Genomic DNA, 10,504 nt, shown 5'->3' with positions numbered 1-10,504 from the left:
CGTTTGCATGTATATTTGTGTATATATATTTAACATAAATTAAAGAATTCAAAATAATTTGCATTTAATAATAAAATTCAACTCAAAAAAGAAAAAGAAGAGGTAAATTTATGGAATAAAATATATTTAAATTGTAATAAAATATTTTATTTGGCGGAACTCATACAGAATACCGACATTTGTCACAAGGCTAAAGGAAAACCGTAAAAAAATCTTGCCAGTATTCAACAAATAAAATACGATATTTATAAATTATTCTATTTAATACGAGAAAATATACATGCGTGTTTAATATATAGAAGGTGTCAACGTTTTTATAAATTTGAAAAAAAATGTATGAGGACCAGAGATCTCCTTCCTATTGAAAAGATCTTCCTTCCAATGAAAATATACGTAGGCACATACGTATATGTATATACAGGGTGATTCCAAATAACTATATGTCCTTGCATACACATATTCTTAGTAATATTCCGAGTCAACTTTTTCTTTCGCAAAAAATTATCCAGAGCTTAGATTTCTAGATATAATAAGAAATAGTTTACGTATCCTGAATCAGATACAAAAGGTAAGCAGGGGTGGCACAACTCACCGCTGCTCGCGGGCATCACGAGGCGTCTGCTGCGCTCAATAATCGATAATCATCTCAATTATCTTTAACGATGGTATTTAGTATTTTGAATCATCCGAATATTATGTAATAAAGAAATGAATAGGTGACAGAGAGAGAGAGAGAGAGAGAGAAAGACTGAGAGGAGAAAGAGGGGAGAAAGAACCTGTTCGAACCTGTTTACGCACGTACCATTCCGCAATCAATTGATTGTTCTCACGATCCATCCTTCAGTTTATCGGATTAAATCTTTCTTCTTTCTTCTTACATTTTATCACTTCACTCGTTTACACAGCCATACACACGCGCACACACACACACACACTCTGTTCACTCACTTGATCGAATTTATTTACACATCAAAAAAATAGTACGAAACATTTAACTATTAAACATTACTAATCACTCGGCACGTCAAAATTACTCGAAGAAAGAAACACGTATTTACTCGACGAACACACAACACGTGTTTACTAGTTACTCGATGTCAGCTGACATCGAGCTCAGCTAAGCAAGCAAACAACTGACTTTATTGGTTATTGTGTGGTAACACTGTCGAATATGTGTCTGGGAACGCGGCAACTTAAAAATAAAAATATTGATTAATATTTGATTTACTATTATAATTTGTTGAAGAATATTGTTGCGAACGTGAGCTTCGCGAGCGTGAGCTTTGCGCGCATTGTGAGCGCAAGCTTTACGCGGAAAAATCAATATATCGATTGCTTCAGTCAGCTGAGTCTATCGGCCCCGGCGTTGCTTAGTTATGTATAAACAAATGGTTTTGTTGAGAACTTCCTGAGACGTCAACTCGTGCGGACGTGCTCGGAATAGTTGTAATCGTGTTCGCAGCTTTTAATAAAGTTTTCCTTTTTAAGTTCTCCTCTCAGTCTCTCTCTCTCTCTCTCTCTCTCTCTGTCACCTATTCATTTCTTTATTACATAATATTCGGATGATTCAAAATACTAAATACCATCGTTAAAGATAATTGAGATGATTATCGATTATTGAGCGCAGCAGACGCCTCGTGGTGCCCGCGAGCAGCGGTGAGTTGTGCCACCCCTGCTTACCTCTTGTATCTGATTCAGGATACGTAAACTATTTCTTATTATATCTAGAAATCTAAGCTCTGGATAATTTTTTGCGAAAGAAAAAGTTGACTCAGAATATTACTAAGAATATGTGTATGCAAAGACATATAGTTATTTGGAATTACCCTGTATATATACACTGGCGCAAAAAAAAACGAAACAAAATTTTTGATCGATTTTTAGGCAATCTTCAAAGTGATGCAACTTTGCGAAAAATCATCCAAATTACATGTACTTTTTTTTAAATTAAAGGGCAAAGACTCTACTTTGAGAATCTTTACGCGAAAGTTTGATTTGTTAAGTGCGAACCTTTTGTATCGCATGAAAACCAAACATGTGTTTTTTAATTGAAAAAAGTAAAAGTTTGTTATCATTTTGCACAAGTTTTTTGTTAAAATCTTTCTAATATTAATTCAGATTCTTAAAGTTCTTTTCTAAGCAATTTAAAAAAAAAAGACATGTCGATACGATGTTTTTTGTTGATTGCACGCGAGTTTGAAATTTGCACTGCATTTTAAGATATTTTAGCGAATAAATACGGTATTTTTTTAATATCATGAATTTTGAGTATTAATATGATATTGCACATTGATTTTATTCGTGTTGAACTTAATCATACCGCTGTCATCAAAGTGACCCGATCTGCACTACGTGGAGAATGACGATCGGATTTTGTACATCATGTGGCCCTGAAAAGGCTGATTTTTTAAAATAAAATTTAAACTTTTATTTTTTATTTATAAGTATGTGTATGTTTACGTGTATGCGTGGGTTTGTGAGTATAGATGAATGTGATCTTCTGTTGACTTCAGTGAAATTGGTGCATCAGCTATCCGTTATATTCAGATCAGTAAGTACAAATTTCCACCGATGAATTTCAGAGCCACATGATGTACAAAATCCGATCGTCATTTTCCACGTGGTGCAGATCGGGTCACTTTGATGACAGCGGTATGATTGAGTTCAACACGAATAAAATCAATGTGCAATATCATATTGATACTCAAAATTCTGATATTAAAAAAATACCGTATATATTCGCTAAAATACCTTAAAATGCAATGCAAATTTCAAACTCGCGTGCAATTAACAAAAAACATCGTATCGACATGTATATTTTTTGAAAATTGCTTAGAAAAAAATGAACTTTAAGAATCTGAATTAATATTAGCAAGATTTTAACGAAAAATGTGTGCAAAATGATAACAAACTTTTATTTTTTTTATTTAAAAAACACATGTTTGGTTTTTATGCGATACAAAAGGTTCGCACTTAACAAATCAAACTTTCGCGTAAGGATTCTCAAAGTAGAGCCTTTGCCCTTTAATTTAAAAAAAAGTACATGTAATTTGGATGATTTTTCGCAAAGTTGCATCATTTTGAAGATTGCCTAAAAATCGGTCAAAAATTTTGTTTCGTTTTTTTTTGCGCCTGTGTATATACAGGGTGTCTGGTGTTTTTTTATAGAATGTTCATGAGCAGGTAGAGCGCATGAAATTGAATAGAAAAGTCTTCACTCTCTACCGTTTTTCCATTTTCGCAATATTTAACAAGTTAGTGACTTGTAAAATTTTCTGTATTAGCCCGGCCTACCGGCAAATGCAAGCGCGCTGAGCGTCCGGCCGCGGCGGCCGCCCCTCCCTAGCGCTTGAACCTTGAGATTGCTAGGCGCGCGGGGGGAGTTGTTACAACAAGCAATAATACGCATAAGCGACGCGTAACGCTAAATTCTCCCTTTGAATTATGATAGTTCCTTACCTTTTTTAATGAAAATAAAATTTTCTAACGACAAAAAGTATGTGTACGTGTGTACGTGTACATGCATGTGTACAAAAAAAATATCAGTTCTAATGCTTAAAGAAGCAATTATTAAATTTATTTTTTTTAATAAATAATGATTATTTTTAATAAAAAATATTTTTTTGATGATAGTCTTAAACGCCGTAAACTGTCATTACAAATTTTAAAAGAAGCTATTACCATGTGCCAAAAAAAAATTTATACTTTTTTAAACAACATTAGAAAATTTTATTGATTAAAATGGAAATAACAACCAAATAAAATGTTTGTTTCAACTTTATATTTTTAATTAAAAATTAAATAACGAGGATATTTTTAATAAAATTAATCCTTGTTATAGACTTATAATACACGGAAAAAACTTCATGGTAAAAATTACTATGGTAAGTAGTAAACGCGTGCCAAGGAAGAATTATGAAAATTTTTATTATGTTTTTCATCAAATTATGATAATGTTTACATTACTTATATGATATAATTCTCTGAAATTTCTTCTTACAGTTCGTGGTTACTATCATAAATAATAAATTAGACATAATTTTACTATAAAATTTTCTCCGTGTAGATTTACGAATATATAAATTTATTAAATGTTTGAAAACTTATGAACAATATTTATTTAATTCAAGAAAATTTTAGTATGTAATGTGTGTGTGTGTGTGTGTGTGTGTATGTGTGTGTACATACACGAAAATGTTAAACATTTTTTTTATGTAAAGTGAGGTGTTTATTATTAACAGAATATTCTTCTCAACCATTAAAGATAAGATAATTATTAAAAAAAAATAAAATTAAAACTGAATAATTGATTTTCTTAAAATTAGAATCATATTTTTCTACGTGTGCGTGTATTGTATAATAATGAGCATGAATAATAATAATGATATAAAATCGTGAACTAAGGAATAATAATATTTTTGTCACAAAGTGATTATTCTTTTCTCGCGTAAGTACGCACGCACGCGCGCGCGCGCGCGCGCGCGCGCACACACACACACACACACACACACACACACACATTACATACTAAAATTTTCTTGAATTAAATAAATATTGTTTATAAGTTTTCAAACATATTAATAAATTTATATATTCGTAAATCTACACGGAGAAAATTTTATAGTAAAATTATGTATAATTTATTATTTATGATAGTAACCACAAACTGTAAGAAAAAATTTCAGAGAATTATATTATATAAGTAGTGTAAATATTATCGTAATTTGATGAAAAACATAATAAAAATTTTCATAATTCTTCCTTGGCACGCGTTTACTACTTACCATAGTAATTTTTACCATAAAGTTTTTTCCGTGTATTATAAGTCTATCACAAGGATTAATTTTATTAAAAATATCCTCGTTATTTAATTTTTTATTAAGAATATAAAGTTGAAACAAACATTTTATTTGGTTGTTATTTCCATTTTAATCGATAAAATTTTCTAATGTTGTTTAAAAAAGTATAAATTTTTTTTAGCACATGGTAATAGCTTCTTTTAAAATTTGTAATGACAGTTTACGACGTTTAAGATTATCATCAAAAAAATATTTTTTATTAAAAATAATCATTATTTATTAAAAAAAATTAATTTAGTAATTGCTTCTTTAAAGATTAGAACTGATATTTTTTTGTACACATGTATATACACGTACACACATACTTTTTGTCGTTAGAAAATTTTATTTTCATTAAAAAAGGTAAGGAACTATCATAACTCAAAGGGAGAATCCAGCTTTACGCGTCGCTTGTGCGTTGTCGCTTGTTGTAACAACTCCCCTCGCGCGCCAAGCAATCTCAAGGTTCAAGCGCTAGGGAAAGGCGGCCGCCGCGGCCGGGCGCTCGGCGCGCTTGCATTTGCCGGTAGGCCGGGGTAATACAGAAAATTTTACAAGTCTATAACTCGTTAACTATTGCGAAAATGGAAAAACGATAAGGACTTTATGTTCAGCTTAATGCGCTCTACCTGCTTGTAAAAATTGCATAAATTTTTACCAAATACCCTGTATACAGGGAATCTCAAAGCATGCTGGTCACTGTTCGTAAAAAGGTAGATGGGATCGAGATGAACATAAAAGTCCAATATTGTTATGGGTTTGGTCTGCTAATAATCGAGATATAAATTTTTTAAATTATGCGAATGAAAGCGCGCCTTGCGCGCCGAAGGAAGGGCTCGAGCCGCTCGAGCCATAGCACGAGATAGCCTACTGTCTCAAGCATTGGCTGCCGGCGGCGGTGGCGGTGGTGGCGGCGGCGGCGGCGGGGGGAAGAAGGAGAAGCGTGGCGTCGTCGCCATTCCCACGTTTCGCCGCACCGCGCCTAAGCTCGCGTCGATAGCTGCTACGCACACTCGCGATTACATGACGAGATTATAAATTATTAATAAAAATAGGACAAATTTAAATCGTAATAAACTTCTGTAAATAAGAAAGTCGAAAGAGAGAAAACGATGGAAACGTATGGAACCTGCAAATAATATAATATTTGCCGCATCAAATTCTCTCATCGTTTTTTATGGAATATTAAATTAACGAAGATTTATCACGATTGATTCTTTATACATTCTCCTTTCGTAACCATCTTATTAGAAAATTACGAAATGCACGAAATACTATCCCTAATATGCACTCTTTGTAAAATAACGCGATAGAAAAATATTCACGTTTGATCTAACGACTTCAGGATAAATTATTCGATGCGACTTCTACGGTAATTATAGGTAATTAGAGCTCAATGTTATGTCAAGTATCGTTAGTATGATTAATTAGAAAGGATTTTCTCTTGTATATGATAGAGAACTTCGAATTTCTTCTACACAGTAAAAAATTTTGCGTTTTCTTGTTAAAAAATATCCTGGTTAAGACTTTTATGTTAAAATTTAACATATTTGCTTGTTACTTTAACATATTGCTGTTGTGTTAATTCAAGTAAAGTGTTAAATTACTAGAATAACTAAAAAAAAGTGTAAAAGTAACACAATGTGCACGTACTTTTAATTTTACACCATAAATATGTTGTTTATTATTAGTGATATGATTTAGCTGTTAAAATTGACAGAAAAAAATGTTGATTTTACTCTATAATTAAGTTTTAACAAAGACCGTTTCATTTTTGAGGACTTCACTATCTACCCTGAGATGGCGCATTTCTCGTGAAAAAGATTCACCTATTAGGTGAATAAAAGGGAGTCGCCAAGAACTGAGAACCAAGTACGATTGCATTTACATATATTATAATATTGGACTGATTCCAATAATATACACACAAAGTTTTTATCGATGATCCTGGAACGATCTATATATGCAATTGTAAACATTTTTTCAGCATTTCTAGAATAATTATTATTTAACATATATAATATGTTAAATTAATAATAATAATAATAATAATAATATATATGTTAAATTAATATATATAACGTGTTAAAATAATATTATAATTGTGTTAACATAACATATATAATATGTTATTGTTACACGTTATACACGTTACATTAACATTATTATAATGTTAAAGTAACATATTACATGTGTTACTTTGACATCATTTTCTCATTAAATTGTTACATAAAAATTATTTAAAATTATAAAATTTACATTTAGTTTTATATTAATAACGTAATATTTATGTTGCTATTTAACATATGCTTAATATGTTAAATTAACAGAAAAATTTCTGTGGACCGTTTTGGACATGCGATATCTGTTAAATTTAACACAAATTTTTACAAAAAATGTTTACAATTGCATATATAGATCGTTCCAGGATCATCGATAAAAACTTTGTGTGTATATTATTGGAATCAGTCCAATATTATAATATATGTGAATGCAATCGTACTTGGTTCTCAGTTCTTGGCGACTCCCTTTTATTCACCTAATAGGTGAATCTTTTTCACGAGAAATGCGCCATCTCAGGGTAGATAGTAAAGTCCTCAAAAATGAAACGGTCTTTGTTAAAACTCAATTATAGAGTAAATTCAACGTTTTTTTCTGTCAATTTTAACAGCTAAATCCTATCACTAATAATAAAGAACATATTTATGGTGTAAAATTAAAAGTACGTGCACATTGTGTTATTTTTACACTTTTTTTTAGTTATTCTAGTAATTTAACACTTTACTTAAATTAACACAACAGCAATATGTTAAAGTAACAAGCAAATATGTTAAATTTTAACATAAAAGTTTTAACCAGGATATTTTTTAACAAGAAAACACAAAATTTTTTACTGTGTAGCATCGCGTCTAAGCTGTCGTGGAATCGTTACATCAAGAGAGAATATTTTTCTGTGTTATTACAAAGAGTGTAACATACTATGGATAAGTATTTTGCGCATTTTAGTATGACACCTCTCTCTCCTTCTCTCCCTCTCTCTCTCTCTCTCTCTCTCTCTCTCTCTCTCTCTCTCTCTCTCTCTCTCTCTTTTTCCCTCTCAAGTACTACGTAGTACACAAATACAATAAATATTACCACGTTTAACAACATCTTTAGTTTGAATTATTCTACTTTCACTATGTGTAATTTGAATAAAATTTTAACAATTATCATTTCTTTATATTTTTAGTGTTAAACACGATCGAAGAAAAAAATTATCAAAAATTATCACTAAAATTGCGATAAATAATCACCACGATACTTTCTCTTTGAGTGTCGTATCGTGTTTAATGTTAAAAAAGTGTTAAAAAATAGTAATCTTGTTAAAAAAATTTTATACGACACATTTTGAGCATCTACTTAAAAAATTTTTTTTACCAATCCGCTCTTTTCAGAGCGACCAATACATTTCGACGGTGGAACATCTCTCATGAGCGGAATAAAAATAAATTTTCTCAAATGTAATTTATTAATTACATTATTCTTGCGATTGACTGACACTTTTGTATCGTAACTGCAATAGTTTCGAAAACGTAATAACGTATAATACATGCTTTTTAAAATAATAATTATTTATTATAATTAGAAATAGTTACTAATTATAATAAATAATTAATTTTTTTAAGTGCGTCATACGTTTCATGTTTTCTACCGCATTCGCAATGCAAAGGTTTTAGCCGATCGTTTGTCTTATCTCGCCGCTCGCGTCAATCACACGCCATGCAGCCAAAGATGCGGCGCCGCAGACGGCAACAGTCGCGACAGCGACTTCTACTACGGCACCGGCATTTTTGGTCCCAGTCGCTGCACGTCATAAACATAACCCTCGTTGTCGTCGTCGTGCAGCTTTGCGGTCCGTCGCTTCGCGTCGAGTCCTGTGCTATTTGCATTCGCGTTTGTTTTAAAGTAGTTTTTGGAAACGGTGAGTAAAGTAATTTTTGGAAATTGGTAGTGAGTGAATAAACAGTAAACCCGTAATTTGTATTGTGTCAATTGAGTGTAATTAACAAAAACGAGAAAGTTAGATGTGTCGCGCATCTTTAACAACCATCTCTAATGATTGTTCATAAGCATGAAGATTGGCTACGCTGCTACAAGGTGAGTGAGCAGGTGAGTGAGTGATCAAATGAGAGAGTGTATGAGTGTTTGTGCGTCAGACGCTGCAACCAGCTGATTGCTACACGTGACGTGTGTGTATGCCGTGTTTGTGTAAAAGAAAGAGAGAGACCCTTACGGAAAAAACACTAAAAATAACATTTAAAAAAATACTCAAGTTGAGTATAATTTGGGACAAGGGGTAAACACTCAATTCAGTGTAAATACTCAACTTGAGTATCCGCTTTTTAATTTACTTTTAATTAGAGTGTTATTACTCCCAACTTGAATGTTCGCCATCTAATTGAGTGTTAATTTCAATGTTAATCCTAAATTTAAGAATAACACTGAAATTAACACTCAATTCGATGGAAAACATCCAAGTTAAAGTAATACTTAAATTAATACTCAAAGCCAGCTGAACACTCTAGTTGAATGTTTATTTTAGATATTCGTTTTATGTCCATTTCTACCAATGCAAATTAATTTTAATCTTGGTTAAACATGCTTTTTTTCTTTTTATTTTTATTTAATATTTTCTAATCCAATGTTTGAGAGTGCACACTCAATATTAAGTGTATACCTTCAACCGATAGATGTTGAGTGTACATCCCCAACGTTTCAGTGTTCACACTTTATGTTGGAAGTATACACTCATTTGTGTTATATCCAAATGGTGAGAGTATACTTTCAAATATTCAGTATTTAAATCCAAACTTTGATATGAACACTCAATCATTGGGTGTACACACTCAATGTTCGAGTATAAACACTCAATCTTTAGTGTAAATACTCAAGATTTGAGCGTATACACCTAAATTTGGTAGTAAACTTCCAAAATCGACTATTAACACTCAATTTTGAGTGTAAACTCAAAATTAGAGTGTTTTTTTCGTAAGGAGAGAAAGAGAGAGAGAGAGATTGATTGATTAATGGATTGATGACGGTATATTTAGCCGTAGGTTATAACCCTATGTGGCTCCTAAGTGTACATAGTGAATAACAATATTTATAATAGTGGTACAATTGAAAAGAATACAGAAAGTCAGTATCACAAAGCGTAGCGAAGTGACATAAAACAGAAGTTCACTACAAGTGAAAATAACTACAAAGCAACATAAAGATAATGCAAAAGTAAAAATAAAATATAAATAAAATAAGATAAAATAAGCGTACAAATCAAGCACAGTAAGTAACTAACTAAGTGAGTAACTAACAAGGGAACCTCGCGAACCCGAAAATTCTGATTTTAATGAAACTTGGCATAAATGTAGAGGGGGTAAATACATGAGTTTAGAAATTATAAGTTGGTGCTTATAAACGGTTTAAAGGGTTGAAACCACCCTTTAAAAATTTAGAGTTTTTACCTTTTCTCGATATATCTCGTAAACTAAACAAAATATTAAAAAATGTTTCATACAAAAGTTTTACAGTATAAGTACCTGCAGTTAACTATATTATTTATTTTTTCAAAAAAATTTTTTTTCATAAACAAATTTTTTTTCTTTGCAAAAAAAATTTTTGGGAAAAAA

Source organism: Monomorium pharaonis, chromosome 2, assembly GCF_013373865.1.
Source record: "Monomorium pharaonis isolate MP-MQ-018 chromosome 2, ASM1337386v2, whole genome shotgun sequence".
In the NCBI taxonomy this organism is placed as follows: Eukaryota; Metazoa; Arthropoda; class Insecta; order Hymenoptera; family Formicidae; genus Monomorium; species Monomorium pharaonis.
The sequence above is the reverse complement of the archived record's forward strand: the minus strand, read 5'-3'. Positions refer to the sequence as shown.